Source organism: Oncorhynchus mykiss, chromosome 18, assembly GCF_057628025.1.
Source record: "Oncorhynchus mykiss isolate SJ-2025 chromosome 18, ASM5762802v1, whole genome shotgun sequence".
NCBI lineage: Eukaryota > Metazoa > Chordata > Actinopteri > Salmoniformes > Salmonidae > Oncorhynchus > Oncorhynchus mykiss.
The window spans coordinates 12,183,755-12,198,943 of NC_143039.1; the positions used below are offsets into that span (position 1 = coordinate 12,183,755).

The window sequence follows — 15,189 nt, forward strand, 5'->3', positions numbered from 1 at the left end:
AGCAGTGAAAGTTAACATTATGTTTTCGAATAACATCCCCAAGAGGTAAAATATATAGTGAAAACAAAAGTGGTCCTAAAACGGAACCTTGAGGAACACCGAAATTTACAGTTGATTTGTCAGAGGACAGACCATTCACAGAGACAAACTGATATCTTTCCGACAGATAAGATCTAAACCAGGCCAGAACTTGTCCGTGTAGACCAATTTGGGTTTCCAATCTCTCCAAAAGAATGTGGTGATCGATGGTATCAAAAGCAGCACTAAGGTCTAGGAGCACGAGGACAGATGCAGAGCCTCGGTCCGATGCCATTAAAATGTCATTTACCACCTTCACAAGTGCCGTCTCAGTGCTATGATGGGGTCTAAAACCAGACTGAAGCATTTCGTATACATTGTTTGTCTTCAGGAAGGCAGTGAGTTGTTGCGCAACAGCCTTTTCTAAAATTTTTGAGAGGAATGGAAGATTCGATATAGGCCGATAGTTTTTTATATTTTCTGGGTCAAGGTTTGGCTTTTTCAAGAGAGGCTTTATTACTGCCACTTTTAATGAGTTTGGTACACATCCGGTGGATAGAGAGCCGTTTATTATGTTCAACATAGTAGGGCCAAGCACAGGAAGCAGCTCTTTCAGTAGTTTAGTTGGAATAGGGTCCAGTATGCAGCTTGAAGGTTTAGAGGCCATGATTATTTTCATCATTGTGTCAAGAGATATAGTACTAAAACACTTGAGTGTCTCTCTTGATCCTAGGTCCTGGCAGAGTTGTGCAGACTCAGGACAACTGAGCTTTGAAGGAATACGCAGATTACCACCCTGTATATTGATCCTGTATTACCACCCTGTACATTGATCCTGTATTACCACCCTGTATATTGATCCTGCATTACCACCCTGTATATTGATACTGTATTACCACCCTGTATATTGATCCTGTATTACCACCCTGCATATTGATCCTGTATTACCACCCTGCATATTGATCCTGTATTACCACCCTATATATTGATCCTGTATTACCACCCTGCACATTGACCCTGTATTACCACCCTGTATATTGATCCTGTATTACCACCCTGTACATTGATCCTGTATTACCACCCTGTACATCGATCCTGTATTACCACCCTGTATATTGATCCTGCATTACCACCCTGCACATAGATCCTGTATTACCACCCTGTACATTGATCCTGTATATTGATCCTGTATTACCACCTTGCACATTGATCCTGTATTACCACCCTGTATATTGATCCTGTATTACCACCCTGTATATTGATCCTGTATTACCACCCTGCACATTGACTCGGTACTGGTACTCCTTGTGCTACTATTACTTTCTTTATTTAGAAAATACTTCCCTTTATTTATTAACTATGTATTATTGGAAGGAAGCGTTTCACTGTAAAATCTGCCAATTGTTATATTTATTAACTATGTATTATTGGAAGGAAGCATTTCACTGTAAAGTTTACATATTGGATTTGGCGCATGTGACCAATAAAATGTGATTTAGCTCGCAAAAACCATTTTATATTTACCATTCACACCATAGTAACAAATATAGATAACATAGAAACAACTAAATGTGTCTGAATATTAGTACACATGTAAAAAACTGATAATCATTACATTCAGCTTCAAAACAGTAGAGCAACCGTGAAAATGTCTCTCTGATGCTCCCTCACTGCCTGACTGAAGTCCATTGACTCAGACAGAGTTGCCGCCGCCATTTTATCAGCTCGTAAAAAAACACATTACACAACAAAACAATAACATGTAAAACGAACTCAGAAATCTCAAATACATGGATTCTTTATGAATTTATCTTGACGAAGTAATGTATATTCATTCACTCAGACAAACCCAGTCTCTAACGATGTGACTTATCACTTCCTTCACTCACTCGGTTTGACACAACAACAACGTCATAAAACCTTCAGCAAACGTGACAATACCTTGACGGATTGGCTACCTAACATGTTATGACATGTTCTTTCGATATTATAAAGTGTAAACGGTGCTATTACATACCTGTAGTAATGCATTTGAAACGGATACAAAAGCTATCGTCTTCACAGCACAGTTCTAGTGTTCCTTCTTCTATGAGGTTTAACGGCGGTTGGCGTCCAATGCATGTTGCATTACCGCCACCTACCAGACTGGAGTACAACTCGTTAATTAATACTTCGCTTGGAAAAATAAACAAATACGCTACTATCTACACTCACAAATTTAAATACATTTAAATACACCATGCTATTCCACTATTTCAATCTATTAAGTCTTCCCTCAGGCCAACATCCTGAAAGCATGGGTCACTGAAAGCATGGGTCACCACCACTTCACACACCCTGTAACTCTTTTGATGTCAAGTCTCACACACACAAATACCTCTCTGCAGCTGCCACCATCACCTCAGTTTTCTGCGACCTACATTCCATCCCTTCAGTACAGTTGATGATAACCATTGCTATAAATGCCAAAAATCCAATCTTACTGACAAATATATCACCAACACCACTCCTCTCATAACCCCTCCCCCTTGACCATCTTCCTCTACTTTCTTCACTGCCTCAGCATATGACAAACTTCTGCACTACATTAACCCTGGAAACCTCAACCTGCGTCTCTCGCAGGGGTCATTTCTGATCCCCAGCCCCGTGGGAACCCCTACAATTAACACATTCCACTACTTTCCCCAATGTTTTCACATTCCTTTGTCTCATGCCCTTCTGCACACTAATCACACCCAGGAACCTCCCTCCTACACACTGCTGCCACATGCCCATAACCTTGACACCTGTAATAACGTAATGTTTTCAGCACAAAAGCTCGTACAGGAAAACTTATATATCCTAACACCACTTTTAGTGCTGGTTCTTCTCCTTCAATGTTTTATGGCAGACTTCCCCTATTGGTGTATTGCTGCCAACTACAGTACCGGTAGTGAATAAAACATGTAAATATCAGGCCTCCCGACTGGCGCAGTGGTCTAAGGCTGTGTCAATAGAGATCCTGGTTTGTGTCCAGGCTCTGTCACAGCCGGCCACGACCGGGAGACCCATGGGGCGGCGCACAATTAGGCCCAGTGTCGTCCGGGTCAGGGGAGGGTTTGGCCGGCAGGGATGTTCTTGTTCCATCTGTGTTTCGTCTGACACATTGGTGCGGCTGGACTCCGGGTGAAGCGGGCATTGCATCAAGAAGCAGTGCGGCTTGGTTGGGTTGTGTCTTGGAGGATGCAAGGCTTTCGACCTTTCAGGAGTTGCAGCGATGGGAAAAGACTAACTACTAATTGGATACCACAAAAAAGGGGTACAAATACAATTTTCTAAATATCCATTGCGGGAAAGGGGGGGAATGCAACAATTAAAAAATACAAAAATCCCTACCTCCCTCCTTCAGTAATAATCCAAATCACATCCCAACATAGGCTGCCTGTGTGAATGGAACATTCATCGACAAGATTCCTTGTAATGCCTCCGTTGTAAAATTCAGTACATTACCTAAAGTATGTGGACACTTGCCCATCAATATCTCATTCCAAAATCATGGGCATTAATATGGAGTTGGTCCTTCCTTTACTGCTAAAACAGCCTCCACTCTTCTGGGAAGGCTTTCCACTAGATATAGGAACATTGCTATTGGGACTTCCTTCCATTCAGCCACAAGAGCATTAGTGAGGTCGGGCACTGATGTTGGGCGATTAGGCCTGACTCGCAGTTGCCATTCCAATTCATCCCAAAGGTGTTCGATGGGATTGAGGTCAGGGCTCTGTGCAGGCCAGTCAAGTTCTTCCACACCAATCCCGACAAAACATTTCTGTTTGGACCTCGCTTTGTGCACGGTGGCATTGTCATGCTGAAACAGGAAAGGGCCTTCCCCAAACTGTTGCCGCAGTATCGTCTAAAATGTAATTGTATGTTGTAGAAATAAGATTTCCCTTCACTGGAACTAAGGGGCCCGAACCATGAAAAACAGCTCCAGACCATTATGCCTCCTCCACCAAACTTTACAGTTGGCACTATGCATTCGGACAGTTAACGATCCGCCAAACCCAGATTCATCCATTAGACTGTCAGATGATGAAGCCTGATTGCTCACTCCAGAGAACGCCAATGGCGGCGGGCTTTACACCATTCCAGCCGACACTTGGCATTGCACATGGTGATCTTAAGCTTGTGTGCGGCTGCTTGGCTATGGAAACTCATTTCATGAAGCCCCTGATGAACAGTTCTGGCATTGCTTCCAGAGGCAGTTTGGAACTCGGTAGTTGCAACCGAGGACAGACGATTTTTACAAGCTACGCGCTTTAGCACTTGGCAATCCCATTCTGTGAGCTTGTGTGGCCTACCACTTCGCAGCTGAGCCGTTGTTGATGCCCTGCTCAAGGGTATGTTGACTGATCTACCACCAGGCCAAAAAACGTGAACCCAAACCCTCCATGACCCCCCCCCCCCCCCCACAGTTCCCCAATAGCTGTCCCTCAACCATTCGAGACCCCTCCCCCAGTCCCCCCCAGGAAGAAAAATAAAAAATACTATTAATTCCATTCTCTACCTCCAAGAACAGCCCAATGAATGAACTAAAGAAACAAAAGGAAAAGACAGAAGAAAACAGCAAACAACAAAGCAAAAAAAATAATAATAATAATACATTTAAAACCTTTAAGTCTTGGTTTTCTGATCCTCTCATGTTGTTATTGGATCTGATTTTAATAGCTAGCATTTCGATGGACATAACGAATAGATATGGTGACAGCGGACACCCTTGTTTAACTCCTCCTGACAATTCAAAAATCTCTGAGAAGTAGCTATTATTTACTATTTTACACCTGATGTTGCTCTACATTATTTTTTACCCATTTTATAAGAGAATTACCAAATTCGAGACATTTAAAAATAAAATCCAGTCTTACTTTATCAAATGTCTTTTCAAAATCCGCTATAAATACCATTCCTGAATTTTATGTGTTTGATGATGTTCTATTATTTCTAGTAGTTGTCGTATATTATCTACAGTGTATCGTCCATGTAAAAACAAACCTGTCTGATCAGGATGAACAATACCTGGTAAAACCCTTTTAAATCTGAGTGCTATGCATTTTGCTAGTATTTTTTGCCACAGCATTGAAGTGTAAGGGACCTTAGATAGACTGGGTCTTTATATTTGCCACCTGGGTCTTGTTTTAATAATAGAGAAATCAGACCTTCCTGCTGAGTACCTGACAGACTACCATTTCTATAGGAGTAGTTAAAACAATCTAACAATGGAGCTTTTAGTATATCAAAAAAATACTTGATATACATCTACCGGTATGCCATCAAGCCCTGGGTTTTTTCCAGACTGAAAGGATTTAATAGCCTCAAAAAGTTATTCCTCTGTAATTTGGCCTTCACAACGATCTTTCTGTACGTTTGTTAATTTTCCATTTTTTTATACACTGCTCAAAAAAATAAAGGGAACACTAAAATAACACATCCTAGATCTGAATGAATTAAATACTTTTTTATTTACATAGTTGAATGTGCTGACAACAAAATCACACAAAAATTATCAATGGAAATCAAATTTATCAACCCATGGAGGTCTGGATTTGGAGTCACACTCAAAATTAAAGTGGAAAACCACACTACAGGCTGATCCAACTTTGATGTAATGTCCTTAAAACAAGTCAAAATGAGGCTCAGTAGTGTGTGTGTGGCCTCCACGTGCCTGTATGTCCTCCCTACAACGGCTGGGCATGCTCCTGATGAGGTGGCGGATGGTCTCCTGAGGGATCTCCTCCCAGACCTGGACTAAAGCGAGACATGATGTCCCAGATGTGCTCAATTCGATTCAGGTCTGGGGGACGGGCGGGCCAGTCCACAGCATCAATGCCTTCCTCTTGCAGGAACTGCTGACACACTCCAGCCACATGAGGTCTAGCATTGTCTTACATTAGGAGGAACCCAGGGCCAACCGCACCAGCATATGGTCTCACAAGGGGTCTGAGGATCTCATCTCGGTACCTAATGGCAGTCAGGCTACCTCTGTGCGGCCCCCCAAAGAAATGCCACCCCACACCATGACTGACCCACCGCCAAACCGGTCATGCTGGAGGATGTTGCAGGCAGCAGACGATCTCCACAGCGTCTCCAGACTCTGTCACATGTGCTCAGTGTGAACCTGCATTCATCTGTCAAGAGCACAGGGCGCCAGTGGCGAATTTGCCAATCTTGGTGTTCTCTGGCAAATGCCAAACGTTGTGCACGGTGTTGGGCTGTAAGCACAACCCCCACCTGTGGACGTCGGGCCCTCATACCACCCTCATGGAGTCTGTTTCTGACCGTTTGAGCAAACACATGCACATTTGTGGCCTGCTGGAGGTCATTTTGCAGGGCTCTGGCAATGCTCTTCCTGCTCCTTCTTGCACAAAGGCGGAGGTAGCGGTCCTGCTGCTGGGTTGTTGCCCTCCTACGGCCTCCTCCACGTCTCCTGATGTACTGGTCTGTCTCCTGGTAGCACCTCCATGCTCTGGACACTACGCTGACAGACACAGCAAACCTTGCCACAGCTCGCATTGATGTGCCATCCTGGATGAACTGCACTACCTGAGCCACTTGTGTGGGTTGTAGACTCCGTCTCATGCTACCACTAGAGTGAAAGCACCGCCAGCATTCAAAAGTGACCAAAACATCAGCCAGGAAGCATAGGAACTGAGAAGTGGTCTGTGGTTATCACCTGCAGAACCACTACTTTATTGGGGGGTGTCTTGCTAATTGCCTATAATTTCCACCTGTTGTCTATCCATTTGCACAACAGCATGTGACATTTATTGTCAATCAGTGTTGCTTCCTAAGTGGACAGTTTGATTTCACAGAAGTGTGATTGACTTGGAGTTACATTGTGTTGTTTAAGTGTTCCCTTAATTTTTTTTTGAGCAGTGTATTATTTGAAAATAATTCCTTACCATAATCTTCATTCAGTGGGAAAGGATGAGATGGAAAAGAGAACATCTGCCTAAAATAATTATCTTCCTCTTTTAAAATATAATTCAGAGAATCATAGATGACACCGTCTTCAGTAACGAGTTTCTGCAAATCATTTTTGTTAGCGTTCCTGTATTGGAGATTCAGGTAGAATTTTGTGCATTTTTCTCTATATTCCATCCAGTTTGCTTTATTTTTGCAATAGATTACATTAGATTGTTCTTGAATAAGTTCCTCAAGTTCTTTTTGTTTTTCCTCCAACTTATTTTGTATCTCTGTAGTATAATTTGTATTACTATCTGCCTGTACTATTAGGTCATGTATTTCCCTTGTTAGTCTTGGCTCTTTAGCCAGAAATTGCTTTTTTATTATTGATGAATATTGAATTGAATGACCCCTGAAGGTACATTTTGTCAAACTCTGACCATAGTTTGCTTTGTATGTTTCTATGTTTTGTTTGGTCAGGGTGTGATCTGAGTGGGCATTCTATGTTGGATGTCTAGTTTGTCTGTTTCTGTGTTTGGCCTGATATGGTTCTCAATCAGAGGCAGGTGTTAGTCATTGTCTCTGATTGGGAGCCATATTTAGGTAGCCTGTTTTTGTCATTGTGGGTTGTGGGTGATTGTCTATGTTAGTTGCTTGTGTTCAGCACAGTTCTCATTATAGCTTCACATTCGTTTATTGTTTTGTATAGTTTGTATTCAGTGTCCAGTGCTTTCTTTAATTAAAAAAATCATCATGAACACATACCACGCTGCGCTTTGGTCTGCTTCATACGACGATCGTGACACATTTAAAGGTATACCAAACAATAAGGGGATTTCCTGAACCTATATTATACTAGAAAAAAATCAGTTATAAATTATTTTGTCTTAGTTAAAAATAAGTTGTCCTCCAGTAAACTGTGATTAAATTGCCAATATCCACGTCCACGTGGAAAATCTATAAGAGTTACGTGAAGGCCAATTAGATGATGATCCGATCGCATTCTGTCTCCCTCCTATTAAAACTTTTATAACCTTTGATGCAAGAGAGAAAGAGACAAGAAAGTAGTCAAGACGACTAGCTTGATTAAGTCTCCTCTATGTATATCTCACTAGGTCAGGGTTTTTTTAGTCTCCAAATATCCACTATTTCTAATGTGTCCATAGTATTTTTGATTTCCTTTAAGGGCACGGTGATGAGAGGTTGTAGAGTGATTAGCTTTACGGTCCATTGAGGTACTTAACACTGTTATAGTCTCCTACCATAATGATTAGATCATTTGTTGCCAATAAGTTCAATAAATTGGTATAAATGTTTTCAAAGAAGTGTGGATCATCCTAATGGGGACCATATAAATTAATGAGCCAAATCTCTTCTTTGTCCACTTTCATATTCAAAAGGATCCACCTTCCTTGCGAATCATTCCTGACTATTTGCACATTCAGATGGAAATGATTGTTAAATAATATCATCACACCCTTTCCCCATTTCCTTTTCCACGCAGCTTCATCTCAGGATGCAGAGTGACTTTCCTGTAAACAGTAGATGTTATATTCCTTTTCCACGCAGCTTCATCTCAGGATGCAGAGTGACTTTCCTGTAAACAGTAGATGTTATATTCCTTTTCCACGCAGCTTCATCTCAGGATGCAGAGTGACTTTCCTGTAAACAGTAGATGTTCTATTCCTTTTCCACGCAGCTTCATCTCAGGATGCAGAGTGACTTTCCTGGAAACAGTAGATGTTCTATTCCTTTTCCACGCAGCTTCATCTCAGGATGCAGAGTGACTTTCCTGGAAACAGTAGATGTTATATTCCTTTTCAACGCAGCTTCATCTCAGGATGCAGAGTGACTTTCCTGTAAACAGTAGATGTTATATTCCTTTTCCACGCAGCTTCATCTCAGGATGCAGAGTGACTTTCCTGTAAACAGTAGATGTTATATTCCTTTTCCACGCAGCTTCATCTCAGGATGCAGAGTGACTTTCCTGTAAACAGTAGATGTTCTATTCCTTTTCCACGCAGCTTCATCTCAGGATGCAGAGTGACTTTCCTGTAAACAGTAAATGTTATATTCCTTTTCCACGCAGCTTCATCTCAGGATGCAGAGTGACTTTCCTGTAAACAGTAGATGTTATATTCCTTTTCCACGCAGCTTCATCTCAGGATGCAGAGTGACTTTCCTGTAAACAGTAGATGTTATATTCCTTTTCCACGCAGCTTCATCTCAGGATGCAGAGTGACTTTCCTGTAAACAGTAATGTTATATTCCTTTTCCACGCAGCTTCATCTCAGGATGCAGAGTGACTTTCCTGTAAACAGTAGATGTTCTATTCCTTTTCCACGCAGCTTCATCTCAGGATGCAGAGTGACTTTCCTGTAAACAGTAAATGTTATATTCCTTTTCCACGCAGCTTCATCTCAGGATGCAGAGTGACTTTCCTGTAAACAGTAGATGTTATATTCCTTTTCCACGCAGCTTCATCTCAGGATGCAGAGTGACTTTCCTGTAAACAGTAAATGTTATATTCCTTTTCCACGCAGCTTCATCTCAGGATGCAGAGTGACTTTCCTGTAAACAGTAGATGTTATATTCCTTTCCCACGCAGCTTCATCTCAGGATGCAGAGTGACTTTCCTGTAAACAGTAGATGTTCTATTCCTTTTCCACGCAGCTTCATCTCAGGATGCAGAGTGACTTTCCTGTAAACAGTAAATGTTATATTCCTTTTCCACGCAGCTTCATCTCAGGATGCAGAGTGACTTTCCTGTAAACAGTAGATGTTATATTCCTTTTCCACGCAGCTTCATCTCAGGATGCAGAGTGACTTTCCTGTAAACAGTAGATGTTATATTCCTTTTCTACGCAGCTTCATCTCAGGATGCAGAGTGACTTTCCTGTAAACAGTAGATGTTCTATTCCTTTTCCACGCAGCTTCATCTCAGGATGCAGAGTGACTTTCCTGTAAACAGTAGATGTTATATTCCTTTTCCACGCAGCTTCATCTCAGGATGCAGAGTGACTTTCCTGTAAACAGTAAATGTTCTATTCCTTTTCCACGCAGCTTCATCTCAGGATGCAGAGTGACTTTCCTGTAAACAGTAGATGTTATATTCCTTTTCTACGCAGCTTCATCTCAGGATGCAGAGTGACTTTCCTGTAAACAGTAGATGTTATATTCCTTTTCCACGCAGCTTCATCTCAGGATGCAGAGTGACTTTCCTGTAAACAGTAATGTTCTATTCCTTTTCCACGCAGCTTCATCTCAGGATGCAGAGTGACTTTCCTGTAAACAGTAGATGTTATATTCCTTTTCTACGCAGCTTCATCTCAGGATGCAGAGTGACTTTCCTGTAAACAGTAGATGTTATATTCCTTTTCCACGCAGCTTCATCTCAGGATGCAGAGTGACTTTCCTGTAAACAGTAAATGTTATATTCCTTTTCCACGCAGCTTCATCTCAGGATGCAGAGTGACTTTCCTGTAAACAGTAAATGTTATATTCCTTTTCTACGCAGCTTCATCTCAGGATGCAGAGTGACTTTCCTGTAAACAGTAATGTTATATTCCTTTTCCACGCAGCTTCATCTCAGGATGCAGAGTGACTTTCCTGTAAATAGTAGATGTTATATTCCTTTTCAACGCAGCTTCATCTCAGGATGCAGAGTGACTTTCCTGTAAACAGTAGATGTTCTATTCCTTTTCCACGCAGCTTCATCTCAGGATGCAGAGTGACTTTCCTGTAAACAGTAAATGTTATATTCCTTTTCCACGCAGCTTCATCTCAGGATGCAGAGTGACTTTCCTGTAAACAGTAGATGTTCTATTCCTTTTCCACGCAGCTTCATCTCAGGATGCAGAGTGACTTTCCTGGAAACAGTAGATGTTATATTCCTTTTCCACGCAGCTTCATCTCAGGATGCAGAGTGACTTTCCTGTAAACAGTAGATGTTATATTCCTTTTCAACGCAGCTTCATCTCAGGATGCAGAGTGACTTTCCTGTAAACAGTAGATGTTCTATTCCTTTTCTACGCAGCTTCATCTCAGGATGCAGAGTGACTTTCCTGTAAACAGTAGATGTTCTATTCCTTTTCCACGCAGCTTCATCTCAGGATGCAGAGTGACTTTCCTGTAAACAGTAGATGTTATATTCCTTTTCCACGCAGCTTCATCTCAGGATGCAGAGTGACTTTCCTGTAAACAGTAGATGTTATATTCCTTTTCCACGCAGCTTCATCTCAGGATGCAGAGTGACTTTCCTGTAAACAGTAAATGTTCTATTCCTTTTCCACGCAGCTTCATCTCAGGATGCAGAGTAACTTTCCTGTAAACAGTAGATGTTCTATTCCTTTTCCACGCAGCTTCATCTCAGGATGCAGAGTGACTTTCCTGTAAACAGTAGATGTTATATCCCTTTTCCACGCAGCTTCATCTCAGGATGCAGAGTGACTTTCCTGTAAACAGTAGATGTTCTATTCCTTTTCCACGCAGCTTCATCTCAGGATGCAGAGTGACTTTCCTGTAAACAGTAATGTTATATTCCTTTTCTACGCAGCTTCATCTCAGGATGCAGAGTGACTTTCCTGTAAACAGTAAATGTTATATTCCTTTTCTACGCAGCTTCATCTCAGGATGCAGAGTAACTTTCCTGTAAACAGTAAATGTTATATTCCTTTTCCACGCAGCTTCATCTCAGGATGCAGAGTGACTTTCCTGTAAACAGTAGATGTTATATTCCTTTTCTACGCAGCTTCATCTCAGGATGCAGAGTAACTTTCCTGTAAACAGTAAATGTTATATTCCTTTTCTACGCAGCTTCATCTCAGGATGCAGAGTGACTTTCCTGTAAACAGTAGATGTTCTATTCCTTTTCCACGCAGCTTCATCTCAGGATGCAGAGTGACTTTCCTGTAAACAGTAGATGTTATATTCCTTTTCCACGCAGCTTCATCTCAGGATGCAGAGTGACTTTCCTGTAAACAGTAATGTTATATTCCTTTTCAACGCAGCTTCATCTCAGGATGCAGAGTGACTTTCCTGTAAACAGTAGATGTTATATTCCTTTTCCACGCAGCTTCATCTCAGGATGCAGAGTGACTTTCCTGTAAACAGTAATGTTATATTCCTTTTCCACGCAGCTTCATCTCAGGATGCAGAGTGACTTTCCTGTAAACAGTAGATGTTATATTCCTTTTCCACGCAGCTTCATCTCAGGATGCAGAGTGACTTTCCTGTAAACAGTAGATGTTATATTCCTTTTCCACGCAGCTTCATCTCAGGATGCAGAGTGACTTTCCTGTAAACAGTAGATGTTATATTCCTTTTCCACGCAGCTTCATCTCAGGATGCAGAGTGACTTTCCTGTAAACAGTAGATGTTATATTCCTTTTCCACGCAGCTTCATCTCAGGATGCAGAGTGACTTTCCTGTAAACAGTAGATGTTATATTCCTTTTCCACGCAGCTTCATCTCAGGATGCAGAGTGACTTTCCTGTAAACAGTAGATGTTCTATTCCTTTTCTTTTAGCCATGTAAAGACTGATCTTTTTTTATAATCTGCTAAACCATTACAATTATAACTGGCTATACTTATTTCACCCCTTACCATAACTAGATACTATTCTCAGTCTAAACTGACCATAATTAGTGCTTGTAAAGTTACTGCCATCAGAGGTATTATGAAGGTCAAAACTAGAGCTTTCAAATGTCTGATATTTAGAATTCAAGAAATAGGTTCTATCAATATGTGTTTTATTCCCTTGCCTGTGAGCCAATGCCACAGATGTTAGAAAATTGAGACAAGATATTATGTGGGTGGCAAATCTGAGTAGGTTGACGTGTACGATATTGGATGGGATATAGTGAGAGTGTGTACGATGTCTGTATAAGAGTAAGACCACAATCTGTGATGTCCAAATAAATAATAACTCTGCCAATTTGCATAGTTGGGTGTCTATGTGTGTGTATTGCCTTGATATTCATGGTGATAATTGTAATCCATATCGTATCACCATCATAGTAGCATCATAATTACCTTTAACATAATTGAAACACATATCCCAGCATTTCCACAGCAACTGACGTTTCACATGATCATGAAAGAGACCTTGCATTACTCTAGAGACGACTCCACTACAGTACAAATGTATTCCATACAATATGTTATTATTCCCCAATTCCCCTTGCTTGTTGTAGACAAATACATAAAATATAGACAAACAATAAACACATTAAATTATAAAACAGTTAACAATAGAGAGAAAGGGAGAGAAGAGATGAGAAAAGAGAGAGAGGAGAGCGAGATCAGGTGTGTGTGTGTGTGTTTGTATAAGTCCGTATGTGTGTGTTCATATCCACTTCATAATGTTCAGAAAATGTTACAGTTCCCATACCTTCTATTTTTTTCTCGTAGCCTGAAGTCCCTTTAGAGTTTAGTACTGCCATGGTGTTATGGAGCTGTCTGGGAATAGCTGTCCATCTATAAAGAGTTTGTCCACATTGATAAAGCCACGCCTACCATCCATCCTTTGTTGTCTTTGTACCGGATACAGTCTCTTACGACGTTTGTTGATTTCCCTTAGAAATTGGTCATTGAGACCGAATTTGGTCCCTTTAAACTCCCTTCCTCTGCTTTTGATGAGCTCCTTGTTTGTTTTTAACTGACTTGACCAGTAAAATAAAGATGAACTAAAAAAGTGGGATTCAAATCCACTACACAACACATTACTAAACAATACATTAATTGCACAAAAACGGTGAGAAAAGGTGCCCACAAACTCTTACATAAAGCTGATTGAACAGCATAGTCCCAACAATTTACCACTACTACACCTGGCTATCAGCGGAGCCTTGTCTGGCAACGAAAAAGTTCATTCAGCCTCATTTACTGTTTTTTAAAGTAACATGGCTGACTTGCTTAAACAAATGTGGTTTCTACTGACAATTGAGATGTACAAACTATGGCATAAGGGGACGACGGATAAGAGGCAAACCGTAATTTCGATTAAGACATTAATGAGCGAGCTAGGACGGACGTAGTCAATATAACTATTTGTTCAGCACTGAAATGTACAGCAACAGAATTCAGAACATGGGCTGTTCTTACAGTGTTCTCCTTGTACGCCAAGTCAGAACCGTAGGATAAATAAAGGGGCATATAAGCAGACAATGAAAACCCTTACAATATTAAATGATGACTCTACAACATGTTATAGGCTACATGTGAACCACCAAGTCAGAACAGTGTGCAAAATGAAGAGGTGAAAATAGACCAAATTATTAGGGTGAGGCACATGGGTTACTAACATCTTACTACACAACATACACTTAGTATTACTTTTTTAGCTACAGTATACACATCTCCCTGGTATATTACATAATTTATGCAGAAGCATACAAGACATTTTTGGACTCACCTTGTTGTGCTGTGATCACTTGAACAGGAAGGTGGCGCGGCGGTCCTTCGTGGGTTTATTTTGTCATCAAACTTCATCAAAGTCTGTCATTCTCTGGATTTGTGGTGCTTCAATACAACTGGGAACTCAAGGGGAAAAATGATGACGTCAGTGATCTTAAGGTCATAGCTAAGAAAAAGTTCCCAATTTACAATTCCGAGTTGGATGAGTTCAAAACGTTTTCTCAGTCGTAGCTTGTTTTTCCCCTGAGTTCCCAGTTGTACTGAACTCACTCCAGTCAGATTTTGAAGTACAGAGTTAAGTTGTTTTGAACACGGCACAAATCAAGCTTCATCGACAGCATGGCCAATGTTGAATGTTTACAATTTTAAACTAGGAAAAGAGCCCCTTAATCTTAGACTTGAGACCACAGAGCCACTCCACTGAATAGCAGGCTAATTATTGCTTTGCAATGCTTGCAGTTAGCCACTGATTCCTTCCAAACCACTCATTGTTGAATTTGCTATTTGTTATGTAATGTGTATGTCCAATGGCCGATGAGCACTGATAGGTTTTCTCTATAATTTCTCATTATTTCTCTTCATATGACAAAGATTAAAAAGGATTTGCCAGTAGATTGTCAACTTGATTCATGATGATGACTGCTAGCTCAGATTTTGAAAGTATGATGTTGACATGATCAGTCCAATCAATGCGACTGTAGATATCACATGATTTGAAGTTATTTTATCTGTGGACAATGACCTTGAGCCTTCTTGGATGGGCACTTATAATGTAACTCTATGGCAGCACCCAAGGGGCTTGAATTTTCAAGTTC

General features: G+C 41.0%; 1 protein-coding gene across 1 annotated transcript in view; it reads left to right on the top strand.

The window, feature by feature from the left end:
* LOC110516278 (uncharacterized) overlaps positions 1-15,189 on the top strand; it is a 249,588-nt gene that overhangs the window by 67,541 nt on the left and 166,858 nt on the right. The window lies entirely within an intron of this gene.